The following is a 21,867-nucleotide window of genomic DNA, read 5'->3' as shown; positions in this document are numbered from 1 at the left end:
AAAGTAAATTTAGATTTTAAAATTTTTAAATTGTCATTTTTATTATATTAACTTGGCCTGATATAATAGGCCTATGAACACTTGATATTCTTCCAATTGTTTAGACCTAACTTTATTTCTGTGAAAAGTGTTTTGTAACTGTGTCCTCATATGGTTCCTTTCTTAGTAGGCTCCCAGATATTTTGTTATTTTTAGTTATTTTAAATGGGATTTCACTTTTTATTTATTCCTGCTGAGTTTTGTTGGTGACATATAGAAATGATGATGATGATTTGTGTGGGTTTATATTATATTCTCCAACCTTGCTAAAATTGTTGTTTCTAATAGTTTATTAATTGATTCTCCAGGATTCTCTAAATATGCCATTATATTATCTGCAAACACTGGTACTTTTATTTCTTCATTACCTATTCTTAATTCCTTTAGTTTCTTTTTCTTCTCATTGCTAAAGCTAACATTTCAAGTATAATATTGAAAAAAAAAGTGTTATAAAGGGCAAGCTTGTTTGACTCCTGATTTTATTGTGACATCTTCTAGCTTATCCCAATTACATATAATGCTTGTTGATGGCTTTAGATAAATACTACTTAGTTTTAAGGAAATTTTCATTTAATTCTACACTCTCTAGTGTTTTTAATAGGAATAGGTGCTACATTTTGTCAAATGATTTTTCTGCATCTATTGATATAATCATATGATTTCTATTTGTTTGGTTATTGATATAGTCAATTATTGTAATAGTTTTCCTGATATAAAACCATTTCTGATATAAAACCCACTTGGTCATAGCATGTTATTCTGATAATACGTTGCATTAATCTCTTTTGCATCAATATTCATCAGGAAAATTGGTCTATAGTTTTCTTTCTCTGCTTTGATCCATCTTGGATTAGGTATCAGTGCCATATATGTGTCACAGAAAGAATGTGGTAAAACTCCTACTTTCCCTATTTTTCCACATAGTTTATATAGTATTAGAATTAATTGTCCTTTAAATGTTTGGTAGAATTCACTTGTAAATATATCTAGACCTGGAGATTTTTTTTCTTAGCAAGTCCATTGTTGGCTTGTTCAATTTCTTTTTTTCTAAAATGGGACTATTTAAATATTTTGTTTCCTCATTTGTTAGAAGTCTTATTGTAGGTTCATAAGTAGAGAATAGGATTTAAACTGTTTTACAAAGAATAACTTGGCATCTTATAGGAAGGATTAATGTGGGGGTAAAAGTAAAACCGAAAGACCCTTTAGGAGTTTTTTTTGTTTTATTTTATTTTGCTTTTATTAAACTATAGGCAAGTAACTTAAGGTGACTGTGCTTCTTTCCTAATGTGTAAAATGAAAAGATTAGATTAAAGTGTTCATCTCTCAATTTATGATCCTCTCCTTGATGTTATAAAGCTGGACTGAGGTGATAGCCATAAAATAGGAATGGAAAGAGAAAGGTAAAATTTACAGGATGATAAATGATACATCAGAGATAAGTCAAGGACTAGAGAGAAAAGTTTTGGGGTGTGGATAGGACTTTTGACTATTTGAGAAGACATAGTAAACTAGCAGGGAGGTAATCCAGATTTCATGGAAATAAAGAAAAGCCAACCTCAGAGTCCAGAGAATATGAATTTAAATCCCATATGTGACTTTATGATCCTGGGAAGCCTTGTAATCTCTTGGTGCCTTATGCCATTCCCTAAAACTCTTATTGTTGCAACTTCTAAGATGCAAACAAGGTACAGGGCCTATTAACCAAATGAGATGGGCTATTTATTCCTTTTTATAAAACAGAAACACACTGGAAAAAGGAAAAGTTGTAAACCTTGAAAGGAAGTTGAAAAAAGGACAAGTCATTTAGCTGGCATATAATCTTGAGCAACAGATAGCACTCATGAAGCATAAGAAAATAAAAGTTTACACAGGTTGTATTTCCAGAATGTCTCAACCAAACATTCAGAAGCCAAGAAGGTTAAATCCTAAATACAAGTTCATTTTATACATTAACACTTGGATAATTATATAATTATAAGCAAAGAGGTTTTTCATGTTCATTTTATTTCACAAAATTATTGCTGAAAATAAAAGCTGCTTATCTACGTCTTTGAAGTTATAGTAAAATGCTATATAGCATCTGTATCTTAAACTATGTTGTGGTCAATATTGTACTATACATCATTTGACAGTCTCTTGTTTATTAAGTATATTATTTCTGCACACAAATTGTTTCTATAAGGTTTCTATGTTCTCCATCCTCATTTATCTCCTTTATTATCCACTTACTCATTCTTTACCATTCATTCAGAAGGAAATATTAAACAGCTATTGTGTTTAAAACATTTATTGTGCTTGTTCCCAGAGCTTCAGACATCAGTACTGTACAATCTCTTGTTTGAAAGTGATTTTAATGTAGTTAAAAAAAAGGTAATGCAGGGACTCAAATAATTGTTGTTTTAATAAGAATGTGGTAATTGACTAGGGGAAGTACCAAAGAAAATGCATACTGGAGGAGGAAAAGTTCTCTCCTGACTTTGTAGGAATAGCATGATTGTATTCAGGATATATTTGAGCTAGAACCTGCAAAACTGTTTGACCTGTTATTTAAGGCCCTTTACAATATGACAATATTCTACCTTTACACACTTAAATTATATTATTCCCTCTTACACAAACTAAGCTCTCCAGTGAAACTGGATTGTTCTCTATCCTTCAAAACATGCTCTGTGCTTTCCTACGTCTGCCCTATGTCTGTAATGTTCACCCATACCCTTTGTATTCAACTTCAATTAAATGCAATTCCTTTATAGGGCCTACTCTGTTCTCTGTGATTGATGATGAATGACCTTAACAGTGAAACTTTACATCCAACTTTCTGTTGTTTCCCTATTGCTTTCATAGTTTGTTGTATATCATAATTATCTATATGTGTATCCTATATTCTAATTGTATGAGAGAACAAACTATAGCCTATCTAAATTATGTATTTTGTTGCAATCTTTACTGGGAAGCATTTAATCCTTTTTGATTGAACTTGAATTGAACATGGTAAGAGGTCATCACTGTTGAGTTATCAAATGCCAGGCTAGAGGCCAACATTTCAGTGGCAGAGGAAAGTATCCAAATCATCATGCGTTTTCTAGGACTGTAATTCATCTTTGTTATGGTTTAAATAAGGTTTTATGTACTAATAATGAACTGCTTTTTAGAGCACTAGTCCTAAGAGGAGAGAAAGCATTTCCTATTCCAACCAGTCAATTTATAAAGTAACTTTTGAGATTCAATTTACTTTGCAAGTTAAGGACTGCCTATATTTACATCCATTAAACCAACATTTTAAATACAACTTTATGTTCTAATAACTTTAAGATCATTTATGTTTTGTGGGCTAGGACATTTAGATATTTCACCAACTAAATTACACAGATCTAGGATAAAAGTAAGAAAGGCACAAAACATCATCATGATATGTTTTGTTTTTAAGTAAATTTACTTATCATTTAAATTTCTGCTTATATCACGGGATGGTAATTTTCCAAAAATATTACAGCTTAATCAGAAATCACTTGGGGTATATTCTATAGTGATGTGATAAATAATGAAGAGTTGACAATGAATACTAATTTTTTTTAACAAAATATTGTGAGATTTGAGTTGTAACCTCAAAAACTCTTTTTAGATTTTAGATTTTTTCATTTAAGACAGTGAGCCAAGCATAATATTTTAAATGCATCATATTTAAACGATAAAGAGTTTGACATGATTATTCTGTTCCTTCCCCTAGAGTTAAAAATTTATGGAAAACAAAAATGAAGAAATTCAGAGAACATGTAGAAGGAGATGCTGCTTCCCAGGAAGAATGGAAGCAAACACATTCTGATATGGATAGACCAATGGATAAGTTAAAAAAGATGTAATCCTTAATACTGGAAATGTAAACTATCTTATGTTTAAATATTTCTTTTGAAATAATTATAAACATAGCAGGTCCTTGAACACCAGAAACCATAAGAAGATATAAATACTCCATGCTCAGAAAGAAAATCTTTCTTTCTAAGGCCTAGTCACACAATTCTTACTGCTCTAAGGGACTCAGTAGACAAGCTTGTGATGGAATCAGGGTAGCAATCCCTAGTTTGAAATAGAAAGCATAAGGCACATGTGAAGAACTCATAATGAAGTTCTCTTTGCCAAAAGGTATCTTTAATTATGAGAATAAGTGACAGACAAATGAAATAAAATAGATGCCACAAGTGTGGTAAATATGAAATATATTTGGGACAGCAATATATAGCATGTTATAGTTAGCAAGGAAAGGGTAAAAGAAAAAGACAAGTTCCACAGTGGAACTCTTGGAATATATCAAAAGGAGGTAAGAGAGGAGACCATTAATTGGGGAGCTATGTATTTAGGTATTGTCCTTCATTCTCAAAGAGGTCCAAAATTATATCATTTTGTTAGAGTCAAATTACAATGTGTCTGACTGTAATTGAGCAGATTAATAGTCTGCCACAGCTCAGATACAAATAGTTTATATGAACATTTGGGATGGCTTTTCCAAATTTTACATCTCCCACATTTCTTCTGGGCTAATTGAATTCTGCTTTGCTCCTAAAGTATAGCACCTTTCCTATTGAGGGCATGCCATTCTGGGTGGTACTGTGCCAGTGTCTCCCACGCCATACAATTGATTCGAAAGTCCTTAAAAAGTGTCCTTGTATTGCTTTTTATGACCACTTTGTGAGCTTTGTATGAGTTCTCCATTCTTTGGTAAGTATACATTTGGCATTTGAAAAATATATCCATTCTAAAGGAATTGGAGAAAGTTTGGGAAAGGACCTTGGTGCCTGTTATCTTATTCTCTGTGATCTTCATAATTTTCAAGACATTTCAAATTGAAGCAATTCTTTGGCAAAGAATTTAGCACACTAAAAGAGCTAGCTATAATAATGAGGAAGACCCCATGAAACATAGGGGAGAGGCAAGAAGAAAATCACTATGAAATGGAGCATTGCGGGTTAAAAAGAGATTTTAGGAAATATTTATACCATGAGAGCATCCTTTATAGAGGAAATTAACCTTAAGGGTCTGACATCATAACTTGACTTTCTGATTAGATACAGTAAAGTTGGATTTTTGCAAAGACTTCCACTAGGAGGTGCATCCCATCAGTGTGATCTTTCCAATTTGCATCAAGGAATAGTATAATCAGCTTTTCTCTATTTTTCCTAGATCTCATCACTTAGGGACAGTACATCTCCTAGAAAATTTATAAATATAAATATATATATATATATATATACATATATATATATATATATACATATATACACACACACACACACACACACATACACTTAGGCATATACATACATACATACACACATATGTGTGTATTACACTGTGTTGATAAGCTTAAATATTTGAAAGCATTGTCAGGTAAGAGAAATATTAGATCTGATTTCCTCATGAATGAAAATTGTAAAGACTCAAATTTGATTTTGATGAAAAGAAAACTTTCTGACAGAAGGATCTTTAAAGGAAATAGATGGAATCAAAAACCCATTTTAGAACCATAGAGCTCCTTCCAACACTCTGTGTCTATAAACCTAAAAATGAAAAATAACCCCCAAAAGGATGCTTAATAGGCAGAAACAATTTGAAGAGAGTAAGAGTTCAATATTAATATTTTTAAAAAAACCTTTATAATGTACTACAGATTTAAAAGTTAAGGATTTTTTTTTTTGGCCATTGCCTCTATTTCTTTTTTTTTTTTTTAATTTTTAAATTTTTTAAAATTTTTTTACTAATTTTATAATTATAATTTTTTGACAGTACATATGCATGGGTAATTTTTACAACATTATCCCTTGTATTCATTTTTCCAAATTTTCCCCTCCCTCCTTCTACTCCCTCCCCTAGATGACAAGCAATCCTATACATGTTAAATGTGTTACGGTATATCCTAGATACAATATATGTGTGTAAAACCAAATAGGACTTTTTCTATAAAGACAGGACTTAAATTGATTTAAGAGAGGGAAGAACTCTCATACTTAGATTTTCATTTCATTCTACCAGTAAGTGGTTTAAAACCATTATAGTGCAATATTCTCTATACAATGCTTTTCTTTAGGGAAGGAAAGATTTTTTTTCTTCCTGCTCAGAGAATAATAAATTAGTGAGTACACCTAAATCTACTGCTTACTTTTTTTTAAAGATTGTTGTATTTTATCATATTGAGACATTTCCTCCAATTCTGACACCTTACACCACCACAAGTTAGGGGAAATTCCTAAAGAGCTTTTGAAAAGCATAAGTGCTCAAATGAGATAACATGTAAATTCCATTTGTGCTATGTAAGTGTTAACTAGTTAGTAGTACTATAGATATGAATTTTGAAACTCTCCCCTTGTTAGAAAATGCTAAAATGCTCATTTAATTTTTAATTAATTTTTCAGACTGTTTTATTACCATAGTTAAGGCAACCTTAACTATCAAGGCAAGACTGCCTTGATTAGAATCTTTGAAATATGATAACTCCCCAGACTATTTGATTGAGCCCTGATGGGAACAAAGTTTTCCTAGAATCTCTTTAGGACAGTTTCAATTGCTCAATGGACATCTTTTACCTCCCCAACCCTGTCCCTTGAGAAATCCCAAGTTTATATTTACCCCATAAAAGATGTGCTTATGATATAGATTTTGTACTTTTTAGGATTAAGCATGCTATGAGGTATTCTTTCCCTTCCCATATCATCTTTTAATGATGTCTTTCTCCTTACTATAGCTAACTCTGTTTAGACTACTAAACTCCTCTATGTTGTATCTGTTGCTCTTTGATATTTGAATTGTTTTTCCCTGGCAGCTTGCAGTATCTTTTCCTTGAGATTGTAGGTCTAGAATTTTGCAACAATGTTCCTTGGGATTTTTCTTGTGGGATCTTTTTATGAAGATGATTGATGGATTCTTTCAATGATTATTTCCCTCTCCATTTTTTAGACTATCAGGGCAGTTTTCCTTGATGATGTCTTGAAGAATGCTATCCAGGCTCTTTTTTTGGTCATGGCCTTCAGGTAAGTCAATAATTTTTCAATTGTATCTTCTGGATCTATTTTCCAGGTTGGCTGTTTTTCCAATGAAATATTTCATATTTTCATTCATTTTTAAAATTTCTTTTTAGTTTGTTTGACTGATTCTTGCTGTGTCATAGAATCATAAAATTCCATTTTCTCCATTCTGGTTTTTAATGTGTGATTTTCTTTAGTTAACTTTTGTATTTCTTTTTCCATTAATTCCAATTTTGAAGGTATTGTTTTCTTCAATGGATTTTTTTTTTTGCAATTGGACAATTGTATTTTTTAGGGAGTTGTTCTCTTGGTCAATTTTTTTTTTCTTCATACAAGTTGTTGACTCTGTCTTGCATGCTTCTTGTTTCTTTTCTCATTTTTCTTTTACCTCTCTTATTTGCCTTTTAAAATATTTTATGAGCTTTTCCACAAAGCCTCTTTTGTCTTGAGATAATTTGTATCACTCTTTGAGATTTCCTATATGGACATTTTTTCCTCTGAGTTGGTCTCCCTGTCACCATAGTAGCATTATATGGTCAAGGTGCTTTTCTGTTTCTTTCTCATTTTATTTCCTTTTCTTTTGGTATTTTTTTTTCTAACCCTTATGGTTTAGCACTGCTCCTGGGATAAAAGGGGCACTTTCTCAAGCTTCCTGTGCAGCTTTGAGTACAGGGGCCCCTTATGTTTGCAGGGGGTAGCTTTGCCTATTCTTTTCAGGAAACACCCTCTTTCCCCAGAGTTTCCCTTCTGAACTGGGACAGGAGACTGCCTAACTGATCTTCTCCTCTACTAAACCAGGACTGAGACTTTTGAGTTGCTGATTTGCTGGTAAGACACACTCACTGTCTAAGATGGACTGAATACCCTTTTTACCCTCATCTTTATTGAAGTTTTTCCAATATATTTTGAACTGGAGAGTGTTTTCATTCCATCAGACTCTGTTTAAAGACATGGTTTCATGAGATTTTCAAGGGAAACTAGGAGAAGTTCCTTTGCTTTATTCTGCCCTCTTGCCTCCACTCCCAGAAGTGTTAAAATGATTAAAAAAAAAAAAGAAAGGAATCTCTTTTCCCCCATATACCTTTTGAGGTCCATTTTTGGTTTAGTAACATAATAATATAACTTAAGAAGGATTTCTAGATATACTTCTATTATGAAATTTCTTGGTATCTGCTCACTGTGCTAGGAGTTGGGCAGGAAAAAAAAATGAAAAAATGAGAAAATCCAGAAGAACTAAATGTGAATTATGCCAAGTTTATATAAAAGCTAGTAATGCAATTTCATGGTTTCTTTATTCAACTTTACCTTTGTTTTGAATTTGTAAATTAGGTATAATCATTTTAGGAAAAACATTTTGTAGTTGTAAGATAAGGATAATGATACATTTTATTACAAATGATTTACAAATAATTTAATATTAATAATTTAAAATTAGTATTTAAATTGAAAGACTTTTCTTTTACTTGTATAATTTGCTAAACTGATATTTTATAGAAATAGATTGAAGACCGTATACCACAGATGGAAGAAATATCTTCAAAAAATATACGGATTGCATCAATGATTAGAAATTTTCATGAAGGTTATCTTCTATGAAAAGCTTGCAAAAGAAAAATGTCATGCTGGAAAGGGATAAAAGACAATTGGAAGAAGAATCAGTTAATCTTCAGCATCATTTATAAATTCCTAAACTAGTATACAGGCATATAGAACAATGTAGACTGGAGATTAAATCTCAAGCAAGACAGGAATTTGAAGAACAAATAGAAAAAGTCTATCTATTCTTGCAGGTTACTTTATAACTTTTATGCTTTTAAAATATTTGCATGTAAATTAAATTTAGGATTTGTTTCCCTATTCTAAATCCACAATTATTTTTTTTAAATTTTAAATTTTCCCCCTCTGCTTTCTTATCAGTATAAGTTTGGTATCACCATTAAAAAAAAAAAAAAAAAAAAGTAATAGCTTTTTGATGTGAATTCTGAAACCAGCTTATTCTTTCCCCTTGTCAGGAAAAGCTCAAACACTCATGCTGGAACTTAGTTTCCCAGACTGTGTTATTATCATAGGTAAGGCAACCATAATATGCCTAGATTGCCTTGATTAACATTTTTAAAGTTCTTATACTGGGAATCCAACCTTTTCCAGATTCTTAGTACGTTGAAGGCACTTTCAATATCTCAGTATAAATCTTTGTTCTTGTCTTTCTTTGCCTTCCTCCCCTGAGAATGTTTAATTCAGCACTTTATATTTCTCCTACTAAAAATATGCTTATGATGAAGATTTTTGCTGAATCTTTTCCAGGACTAAGCTCCCTTAGAGGTAGTTTGTACCTCATAGCATCTTCCCTCTAATCACTCCTTCCTCCTGGTTAATTATGAGTTTCAATAGGGAACTCATCTTTTCCCTTGTTAATACTTATAATAAAAAACATCTTTGTAAACTGTGATGGATGTCTTGTCATATTTGTTCCATGTCATGAACTGAGTCTTTATTTTGACATTTTCATGTAATATTCATTTTATAACTTGTTGTTCTCTCAAATTTCTATTTGTCACTCCTGGTGCCTATTTTACCTTATCACTTTTGAAATCAGGGTGAAAAAACAATATATATTATCAAGTTTTTAAAAATAATTGGCACAATATAAAAAATTAAAGGGTGATTTTTTTTTAATTCAACAAGAAGACATTCCCTCCCAGAGGATGCTGCAGTTACTTTTTTTTTAAATAACTATTGTTTTTTATAATGTTGTGTGTATATATATATACATACATATGTATATATATTAGAATTAGGATATGAACTAGGGAACTAACATCCAATAAAAGTTTTTTAATTTTTAATTTAATTTTAATTTAATTTAAATTTATTATTCAGCCTTGATCATAAGTCCTTTCAAAGTTAGAATCTATTTTTTTAGGAATTTAGAATTGCTTTCTTAGTCACTGACTGAAATTAAAATAAAAGCTAACAGAATATGATAACAAACCTTATAATTTTCAGGAAAGATTCAGGGATTTTTTTGGTTAACTTTGTTCTTTGTTTTCTATTTGGTTTAGAAAGAAGCACCCAACCCAGCTTACAACAAATAAAAGAAAATTTAAAAAAAAAAAGAAAAAAAAAATCATTGAATTCAAGAACTCGAAGCTGAACTCTCCAAAATGAAAATCTCACATAAAAAAGTATAAAGTAGAACTAAAATGCAGACAGATTTTTTTTTTCTCAAGAATACGGGTATACTAAATGCAGACATGAAGAAAACAGTAATTAAACTTGTATTACTTTTAAAGTTTTTCATTTGGAACATAATATAACCTTAATGAACATATCTATGACCTCACTGAAAAATGGGGGTAAATTCTAGAGATACTTTTATAAATATTGATTAAATTTTTTAAAAAAATTAACTAGATGCAAAAAAATGCACTAGAAAGATGGTACCCTGGCTACAAAGTTAGAAGATCTGGCTTCAAATTTTGCCTTTCATGCTTAAAACTATATGAGCTTGGACAAGTCACTTAATCTGTTGGTTCTTTAGTTTCCTCATTTTTAAAATCAGGATATTTGATTAGGTGGCTTCTAAGATCCCTTTTAGTCCACAATACAATGAAATTAATCCAATGAAAATTATTTTTAATTATTATTTATATTCATATTATTTCTTTTCATTATTTGCTACAGTTTAGTCCTTGCAGGATGAAATTAGATATCTTGATATTGATATATCAAGATGTCTTATCTTGATATCTATATATCAAGATATTTTGAAACTAGATATCTTGAACATTAAAATAACATTATTATCATTTCACCAAATGACAAGACTAAAAGGCTTAAAATGTTTGGGGAAATATATAACAAGATCATAGCAACATTGTAACTAATCTGTTACTAATAGTGCCAATCAGGACTGTAGGACTCAGGGCCATTTTAGTGAGCTACAGCAAATTAAACCATGACCCTCAATTCCCTGCTATCCCACCCTTTGAATTTTCTATGCAGATAAAAGCTCATTGATGAGATGATTGGGAAAAAAGAGATTTATTACATGCATGTATTACATAGGGAATTAGATTACAGTATTGTATAACCAAAAGATACTCTCAATTAAAAAAAAACACGGGGGATGGGTAAATCTTTGTGATAATGACGGGGTTTTTTGGGCTGTATTTATTTGAAAGCCTCAGGACTTTTTTTTTTGTTTGTTTGGCTTCAACTGAGACATCTCCTTTGTTTTAGGCCTGAGTGATTTGGATGCTACCTGATATCCTTGAAGCAACTCTAGTAAATTTCATATGAATTTATAAAACAACAGGCTTTTAATGGCTTCTTTAAAATCAGATTTGAAAGGAATCTGAGATTTGAAAGTATCTTTTGTGGTTTCTTTTGCTTTGAGTTTCTCCAGGCCATTCTGAGAGGAAAAAAAAAGTGTTCTTCACTCAATTTCTTTATATCATTTGTATAATTCAATTATGTAAAAAATTTTATAACCTGAGTACTTTGTTTTCAGAGTGAAGAAACTATTCAAAGACTAGTCACAGTTATGATGACATTAACAAAAAACACCAACCATTGGAAAAAAAAATGCTAACAATCGGCTTTGAAATGTTAACAGAACTAAGGAAAAACTAGCTATTTCAGACTACTGAATAAAAAACTAAAGAGTAAAACTTAATCAACAGATTTATTACAAGTCCCTTTCTGGAGCCACCTTATGATGAGATGCTTGATACTTCTATGATCATTCCTAGAAAAAATTCAATACATTTTCCTGGAAACAGTGTCTTTGGAAAATGGCATGGAAAACTGCTTTGCAAAGGTTAGTCATTTAGATTTTTTTTTCTTCCTTTATGCTAAAGATATAATGTAAAATATTCATTTGAGTAAAATGTCCTGCTGATTTATTTTTGAAAGTGTCATATTGAATTTTTTTGATCTATTAAAAAGGTGATCCTTTTATCTAATGATAATTTAGCATATACTAGATAATGTTTTGAAGTTTTTTTTTTTTAAATCTACAATTGTCATATGTACTAGTATGACTGGTATTGCATGATTTTTGACAAGATGCATTCATATAAGAACTCTTTCAACAGAATACTGTTTTCCTTAACAACACATACTTAAAGACTTTATCTCCTTTGATTTATTTCCCCATGATAATAACATTTTAACACATAAAAATACAGTTTCTTCTATGTTCCCATTTCAGAATTTCTTTAAAAAAATGAATTTCAATAAACATAAGAAATTCACACACATATAAATGCACCAATTTCTTAGAGCATTTTAAAGATTTTTTTATTTTTTTTGCAAAGCAATCTTGATAAGGAGTATACAGGTTCTAAACCGAGATGGGTCAGTTCCTTTTCTCTCTCTCCCTCCTTCCCCAAAGCAACCAAGGGCGGGGTAGGTAGCAAATGAATTTGCTACTCAATGCTGTATGGAAACAAAGTCTTTATCGATAGTAAAGGGATAGACAGGCATTTGGCCTTCAGGAAGACCCAAACTGCCTGCAAGGGGACACCAGTTGGCAGGCATTGGCTGGTATACACTAAATGCAAAGATTTCATTTTTCAACCTTCCTTATATACATAACTAGAGTCATCAAAACAGTGTTTGAACAGAGATGTTATCAAGAGGTTCTGGAGATATTTGTAACTCAGACAGAAATTCTCTGTTGTTATCTCCTTCTGTCTCTCCCCAAAAAGGAATTTCAGATCATTAGAATGGGGGCTGAAAACCGAAACTAGCCCAAAGGAAGTTGGAGATTAAACAAGGAATATCAAAGGTATAAGGAATCTTAAAGGGGGCTATGCCTGCATCATACCCCCCTCAAGCAGTTAACTCTTTAAATTCTTTTAAGAAAAAATTTGGGGCAGGGTCTCTTATTTGAGGCAGGGTTGGAAGATTTTCTCCAAGGATCTTCAGAGTAGCGGGGTCCCCTCATCTTGTTCCCCCCTCAAGCAGTCACCTCCAGATGCATGTGGGAATAGGGGAGTCGATCACCTCTTAAACTGCTTCGAGCTTACAAGGGTCTTAGAGATTTGGGGTTCATGCTAGGAAATGAGGCATGAGGTATGGGGAATAGCAGCAGGGCATCTAGGGGGAGTCCTGGTCAGTTGTTCCCAGGCAGTTGTCCAGTCAAGGTTCTCCAGGCTGAAGGCCCAGACGAGAATCCAAGGTCTGAAGCCTAGAGAAAACAGATCTAGGGAGCAGATTAAAAGTGGGGTGTCATCCAGGGTAGAGATGGTGACACTTGGAAATGGAGAAATATATCAGATCCCCTCTGCAGGCTGCTGATAGACTACCCATCTATTAAAGAGAAGTAGGGGAAAATGCTAAGAAAGCCAAAGCTAAACTCCCCCACTGTCTTAGGATAACAGCAATAGTTATAGTTTTAATAACTCCCAAACCAAATTTTAAACACAAATTAATAAATAACCCAGACAAGATTTATCAGTCATTGATCAATCATTCCCAAGTCCACCACATCAGTCCAAAGTTCCCTAGAAGCAGGGTTTAGTCCATTGTCTCTTTAAAGCTGATGCTGGCTGAGATATGATTGGAGGCTCAGAAGAACTGGTCTGTATTCCATGCAGAGGGTGGGTCTGCTGTGTTGCCAATCAAAGCTGATCAAAGCTGATCAAAGCTGATCTAGGTCCTAGAAGCAAGTCAATATCTGTAATTTGACCAAATATGGAGCACGAACATAAATCTAACAAATAAAGGTTAGTTTACAGGTCAGGCTATAACAGCAATTAGGTCTCCCAAACTTCTGTTAATTGTCCTCATCATTTAAAACCTTTAAAAAACAAAGCACAAATATCCAGTAGCAGATAAAAGACCAGGCCAAAAAAAAAAACTTATTTGCCCAAGTATTTAAGATACAATGATTGCATATAATACAACTGAAAATAGCAAGGCATGACATAATTGAATTGCATTAACAAATCTATTGACCATTGATCTTATTATAGAAATAAGTTACAGGAGAACAATGCAAAAACATAACTATAACATGAGCAGTTAAAACTCAACTTCCAATCAATTATCCCACTAACTGCCAGAGGGTGGAGCTTTAAAACTCTCAAAATGCATTAGCTAATTAACTAGTTAACTTCTTAAGATTAAGAACATTTTTATCTCCAATAATAGATTCCATTAATCAGATTTCTGATAAATTCTAAACAAATATTTATCATAACCTTATATTGATAACAGAAATTTGTCTCAATAATTTCACAACTTAAACAACTATCATATCCAAATAGATATATCATAAGTGAGCACTATACATACAATTCATATTGCTTTTAAAATGCCTATTACATAGAAAAATATCCAAATTGCATATTGTCCTTGACAGAAACACTTTCAAAAAAACCAAGGAAAAAAAACTATTATTTTTGAGTCTCTTTAAATAATCTCAGGATGACCCAATACAATCTTTAAACTTATATGTCTTAAACTTACACAGAATATCCAAATACCACATACAAGATGTCAAGAAGCTCTTTAAAAATAGCAATTAAATTTTTAGTATGGATCATATTTATGACCATATTTCACAAACAATAAAACCCATTTTGTATCAAGAAACAATTATTCAATCAATTAACCTAAACGTGATCCTGTCTCTTTAAATCACTCTTTTGTTGCTATGGCAGCAACTTGACAAGAAAAAAAAAAAGGCAGAAAACATCTGGTGGGAGGTGGTTGAGTAGAATCTTTGCTGCTATTCCTCCCTCCCCCACTTCTTCCTTCCTAATCCCAAATACCTTTCCATTACTTAATGCAAACCTGCATTCCTCTTTCCTTTGTCCTTCAAAACTTTTAAGACACTGTATAGGGAATAAACCCAAACAAATTCTTTCTTACTGAGGGTTTGCCTAACAGCAATTAGCAAATCTCTCTTTAGCAGTAAATGCATCAATATTCAAACAAATTTCAAGATCTTACACTCAAAATAAACAATCTAATATGCAAGGACAATAGCCAAATTATAAATTTCCCATAATCAAATGGTTTTCTACTGCTTGAGTTTCGGTCAGATAAGGGTTTATAGCCTTTACTCAAGCAGGCTCTAAAGACCACTTTAAGGGGAAAAAAAAAAAAACAAAAACTTTCTTGTCACTTTAAATAGCTAAATTCCATTCACTTAAAAATTAGTACAACAGGTTAAAATTTAAAATCACAAGTAACCAACCAATCCCCAAACTTCTTAATCCTTGTTCTTAAAAACTCCTGTTTCCTCCCAGATTTCACGGAGAATGTGAGAGGGTGTGGTGATTATTTGAAGATTTTAATCAGAGAGAACTGAGCTCCTAGTTTTCCCCTCCCTTCAATTCCAGTACCTTGGGGGGGATGGTCAAGTAGGATCTGAATGGAGGAGTAGAACAACAGAGGCTTCCCGTATTAAAAAATGAGAATGGCATACCTGCTAAGTCCAAATTTACCCCAGGCAGCTTGGCTTTGCTGATAGAAGAAGGTGGGCCTGGTCCAGAGGAACGCCACCTCAAGTCTGGAAAGGTCTGGGGGGCGAGGCTGGAGTCCATGGTCATTTCCTTCTCTTGGGGAGTCGCTCTTACAGTGTCCTTCCCATTTGTATTAAGGGTAAAGGCCTAGGATCTGCGTACAATTCTTTGCCCCATGACCGGGTTGACTACATCTGAAGCACAAACTTTGGGGCCCATGGAAAATAGCAGTAGCCAGAATCTGCACCTGCTCTCTGCTCTTTACTCTGACCCTTCTGTCCTCCTCCCAATCCCTATATACTCCAAAGGCGACTTCTGATAATTGAGTCGTGGAATTTTGGGATTCTAGAGCCAATTTCTGCAAATTTATTCTTATATCTGGGGAAGACTGATTTATAAAATGCATGGAAATGACAGCAATCCCCTCTAGAAAAATGGGGATTCTTATCAGCTGCTTGCATAAGTGTCTTGTAATCTACCTGCTTTGTATTCTCCTTTTCCATTCCTTCAGTGGGAAAGGTTAGGAGATGATCCCTCATCTCCGTATCACCACTCCCCTCCTCTCTATTCCCACTCCCCTCTTCTATGTCCCCACTCCCCTCTTCATAGTTCCCCGTGGGATTTGTGAAGGGAATTATAGCAAGGGCCCCCATCTGGTACCTCTCAGTCAAGTTAGCTGTAAACCTTGGCATTAGCTCATTCTTATCTCCTGTATTGTGCAATAAGAAGAGATAACATCTCCCCAGGACAGATAGCTCTGAAAAGGAAAGACTGTAAATCCCTCAATAAGTTTCATTATGTGGGAAAAATCCCAAGAAGGAGGGACCTTTGCACTCTAAGTGTTTTCCCCAAAGAGCTAGCCATTTCTGTCTGGAGGCCAGGGTTAGAGATAGCTAAATCAGAGTCCTGGGCACCACAGCAGTAGTAGAGTCAGGCTGCATGGGAGGGGTAAAAGGGTGGAGGCTCTGGGGCAGGGAAACCTGATTAGGAGCCTGAAAGGAGCAGGGTGAGGAGGAAAGATCGCCTTGCTGCTTCTCAGCCAAGAAGGGCAAAGCATCAGAGTATTCCCAGAGTCCTGCTCTGGGATTAAGTTAGGAGGGTCCTGCTGAAGATCAGCATCTCTCCCCAGTTCCACTGCAGTAAACTTAGGCAGAAACATCCTGCAAGTTAACCACAATTTGGGATCCCTATAGAGCTTTCACATATGCAACTTTTGACCATTTACCATGTCTTCTGCAATATAGATCTAATTCCCTAATAGTAGAGAAAATAAGAGATCCGTTAACAGGCCACTGCTCCCCTCAGTCCAATAGATAGAGGGGCCACACCTCATTGCAGAAGTGAATAAGACTTTTTAATTTGAAATCTTTGAGGCCTAATTTTTTCCTGTTTCTCAAGAGATATCCCAGAGGTGAATCTTTAGGGATGGAGGAGAAGAGTTGACCCATTTTTACCACTACACAAGCCTGAAAATTTCCACTTTTATAGCTCAACCTGATCAGACATCTCTGTCAGATCCCGCAAATATTCCCCTCTTCTACAGGGGGAATATCTGTCCAAAAATGGAATTCATTTGCATCTGGGTCCCAAGATCAAACAATTCCCAGAGCTCTTTCAGTTCTGCATAGTTTAAAACCACTATTTTCTCGAGATTTTTGTTTTAATCTGCCCCCAAGCTTATAAAAGAGAATTTCCAGCTTACCTCAGTAAAATTTTTACCTCGAAAGACCGGGCCACCAAATGATGAGGAGTAAACTGAGGTTCTAAACCGAGATGGGTCAGTTCCTTTTCTCTCTCTCCTTCCTTCCCCAAAGCAACCAAGAGCGGGTCAGCAGCAAATAAATTTGCTACTCAATGCTGTATGGAAACAAATTCTTTATTGATAGTAAAGGGATAGACAGGCATTTGGCCTTCAGGAAGACCCAAACTGCCTGCAAGGGGACACCAGTTGGCAGGCATTGGCTGGTATACACTAAATGCAAAGATTTCATTTTTTCAATCTTCCTTACATACATAACTAGAGTCATCAAAACAATGTTTGCACAGAGATGTTATCAAGAGGTTCTGGAGATATTTGTAAGTCAGACAGGAATTCTCTATTGTTATCTATTTCTGTCTCTCCCCAAAAAGGAATTTCAGGTCATTAGAATGGGGGCTGAAAACCGAAACTAGCCCAAAGGAAGTTGGAGATTAAACAAGGAATATCAAAGGTACAAGGAATCTTAAAGGGGGCTACGCCTGCGTCAATCTTGTTTAATATTTGTATAAAAGATTTCTTAAACTTGGTATATAGCCTTAAGAGGCACTGTATATCTATGAAATCTTTCTTCCACTTTCGAAGATATGACACTTTTGAATGGCCAGTTCTGACACAGTAAATACCAATGTAGTCAACATTAAATTCAGCAAATATTTAGATTTTGTAAAGACAGTGCTAAAGTGTCTTTAAAATATATGTTAATGAATTATAGTCCCTTAGTAAAAATGATAAGATTAAGTTTTATGAGTCTATATCTTGTAAACATTTAAGTGACATAGATAAGATAGTGTCATGAATGTTAGTGAATAAATGTGTCTTTCCTATGAAGCATTTAATTTACATAGTTATGCATCATGATGTATGTTTGTATGTGTATATATGTATTGTTTCATCTTTAACCCATTCCTCATGCAATTCCTCCTCCCCCTTATCAAATTTCTAGGTCTTCTTGCTATCACTATTTTTACCTTTTTGTAGACAGTTTTTTTTCAGCTCTACCTCAGTCTTTCTTTTGGTTACTAATTTTTTTATATAGTTTTCTTTCTTATAGTTACTAATGTAGAGTCAGACATTAAAAAAAAGTTTCCCTTGAAATTAGTTTTTGATATTGACTCTTATATGTTTAATTTTCTATTGAGTTTATTTGTTTCAAATTATGACATTTCAGGAGCAGCTAGGTGGTAAAATGGATAGAGCACTAGCCCTGAAGTTGGGAGGACCTTAGTTCAAATCTAACTTCAGTCACTTAACATTTACTAGCTGTGTGACCTGGGGCAAATCACTTTACCCCAATTGCCTCAAAAAAAAAAATTGTCTTTTTTTTTTTTTTTTTTTTTTTTTCATTTTAATTTTGCTGGGTATATTTTCATCCACAACTTTTTTTTTTTTTTTTTTTTTTTGGTTTTGGTTTTGGTTTTGGTTTTTTTTTTTTTTTGTTGTTGTTGTTTGTTTATTTTGTTTGTTTTGTTTTTCTTTTTGTGTTTTTTGATGGAATATTTATTTTACTTTTTCCATTCTTTAATATTTTTTTTCTTAGTCACATGTTGTAAAAAAAAAAATATCTTACCAAGAACTTACTGATGAATGCTAGAATGGGTACCTAGGTGAGCAGACATCCCTTTGAAACTCTAAAAATAAGCATTTTTATTTCCTATCCTGAAGTACAAGTCCCTCTCCTGATTCCCCATTAATTGGATGTTAAAGAAGTTATAGGACATGAATCGCTACCCCTCATTACATAGCCAGTCCCTTCTTTTGGGGAAAGATAACTTCATCCTTGATTACTCCTTGATGTGGTTTTCAGTTCTCTAAGTTTCATTTATCCAATTTAATTCTAAATTAATTAATTAAATTAATTAATAAATTCAAATTAATTAACTGTGGGAAACAAAGGCCCATCCATTTCTTACACATGTAAATTATTTTTACATTTATTTTTAAAACTTCAAGTTCCAGATTCTCTTCTCCCTCCCCAGTGAGAAATTACATATGAAGTTATGGAAAACACTTCCATAAAAGTCACATTGCAAAAGAAAACACATGTACCCACACGTTCCAAAAAAAAAAAATCATCTTAAGAAAAATAAAATAAAAAAAAAAGTGTATATTTCAATTTGTATACAGACAAATCAGTGCTTTCTCTGGCTATTTTTCATAAGTCCTTCAGAATAGTCTTGGATTATTGTATTGCTGAAAATAGGAAAGTCATTGGTAGCTAAATGTCCCACAATATTATAACTTTGTGCATAGGGCATTTCACTTTTCTTGAACCCACGAAGGACTTCCCTGGTTTTTCGGAGAATTCTGCAAAATAAGCATCTCTCACAATTTATTCAGTCATGTCCCCATTGAAGGATATTCCTTCAATTTCCAGTTTTTGCCTTGAGAAAACAACTTCTATGTGGTTCATGGAACTTATACAAAAATTGGCCATGTGTTAGGGCATAAAAACCTCAAAATCAAATGCAGAAAGGCAGAAATAGTAACTGCATTTTTTTTCAGATCATGATGGAATAAAAATTATATGCAATATAAGGCCAGGAGAAAATAGACCAAAAGTTCATTGTAAAGTAAATAATCTAACCATAAACAATGAATGGATGAAACAGCAAATCATAGACACAATAATTTTAGACAAGAGAATGACAACAATGAGACAATGTACCAAAATATGTGGGATACAGTCAAAGCAGTTAAAAGGGAAAATTTTATATCTCTAGAGGCTTACTTGCATAAAATAAAGAGATCAGGGAATGGGCTGCCAAATAAAAAAGCTAAAAACAAAAAACAAATTAAAAACTTTCAATTAAATACCAAATTTGAAATTCTGAAAATGGGAGATTAATAAAATTGAAAATAAGAAAACCATTTAATAAATAAAAATAAGAGTTGGTTTTATGAAAAAACCAACAAAATAGATAAACCTTTAATTTGATTAGAAAAAGGAAAGAAGAAAATCAAATTGCTAGTCTCAAAAATGAAAAAGGAGAATTTTCCACCAATGAAGAGGAAATTACAGCAATAATTAAGAGTTCTCAACTTTATGCCAATAAATTTAATAATCTAAATGAAATGGAGGAATATTTACAAAAATATAGATTGCCCAGTTTAACAGAAGAGGAAATAAATTATTTACATAGTCCCATTTTAGAAAAAGAAATAGAACAAGCTATTAATCAAATCCCCAAGAAAAAAATCTCCAGGGCAAGATGGATTTACATGAGAATCTTATCAAACATTCAAAGAAAAATTAATTCCAATACTATATAAACTATTTGAAAAAAAAATAGGGAAAGGAGGAGTCCTACCAAATTCCTTTTATGACACATATATAGTTCTGATAGCTGAACCAGATAGAGTGAAAACAGAGAAAACAATCATAGACCAATTTTCTTAATGAATATTGATGCAAAAATCTTAAATAAAATATTAGCAATGAGATTACAGAAAGTCATCCCCAGGAGAAAACACTATGACCAAATAGGATTTATAGCAGGAATGCAGGGCTGATTCATTATTAGGAAAACTATCAGCTATGTTAATAACCAAACTAATTAAAATCATATCATTATCTCAATAGATGCAGAAAAAGTGTTTGATAAAATCCAACACCCATTCCTATTTAAAACATGAGAAAGTATAAGAATAAATGGACTTTTCCTTAAAATGATAAATAGCATCTATTTCAAACCATCAGCAAGTATCATATGTAATGGGGATAAACTGCAACCATTCCCAATAATATTAATAGTGAAACAAGGCTGTCCACTATCACCTTTACTATTCAATATTGTATTACAAATGCTAGCCTTGGTAATAAGAGAAGAAAATTTGATTCAGCAGCAAGAGATACAAGAAGAAATCCCATTTAAAATAGTTGTTGATAGTATAAAATATTTGAGAATCTATCTGCCAAGGGATATATGAACGCAACTACAAAACACTTTCCACACAAATAAAGTCAGACCTAATCAATTGGGAAAATATCAAGTTTTCTCTGACAGGTTGTGTGAATATAATAAAGATGAAAATACTACCTAAATTAATCTACTTGTTTAGTGCCATCTCACACTTCCAAGAAATTATTTTACAGATCTAAAAAAAAAAAAATAGTAATGAAATTCATCTGGAAGAACAAAAGGTCAGGAAGTTCAAGGGAATTAATGAAAAAAATGCAAATGAAGGTAGTCTAGCTATGCCAGATCTAAAACTATATTATAAAGCAAGTTAATTGAGTTAATCAGTGGAATAGGTTAGGATCACAGGACAAAATTGGCAATACTATAGTAATCTAGTGTTTAAGCAATGCAAAGAGCCCAGTTTTGGGGATTAAGAACTCACTATTTGAAAAAAGAAACTGCTGGGAAAATTGGAAACTAGCTTGGAAGAAATTAGGGCTTGACCCACACCTAACATTACATACAAAGAGAAGATCTAAATGGCTTCATGATTTAGACATAAAGAGTTATATTATAAGCAAATTAAAAGAACATAGGGTAGTTTACCTCTCAGATCTATGGAAAAGGAAGGAATTTGTGTCCAAAGAAGACCTGAACTCATAATTGAACACCAA

The 21,867-nt window shown here is 32.9% G+C and overlaps 1 long non-coding RNA gene across 1 annotated transcript; it reads left to right on the top strand.

The window, feature by feature from the left end:
- Positions 1–3,541: 3,541 nt before the first annotated feature.
- Positions 3,542–8,070, top strand: LOC141543066 (uncharacterized). Its single transcript, XR_012482317.1, has 3 exons — positions 3,542–3,898; positions 6,988–7,061; positions 7,793–8,070. It is a non-coding gene; the product is annotated as an uncharacterized LOC141543066 (long non-coding RNA).
- The last annotated feature ends 13,797 nt before the right edge of the window (positions 8,071–21,867 follow it).

This window comes from Sminthopsis crassicaudata, chromosome 5, assembly GCF_048593235.1.
Source record: "Sminthopsis crassicaudata isolate SCR6 chromosome 5, ASM4859323v1, whole genome shotgun sequence".
In the NCBI taxonomy this organism is placed as follows: Eukaryota; Metazoa; Chordata; class Mammalia; order Dasyuromorphia; family Dasyuridae; genus Sminthopsis; species Sminthopsis crassicaudata.
The sequence above is the reverse complement of the archived record's forward strand: the minus strand, read 5'-3'. Positions and strand labels throughout refer to the sequence as shown.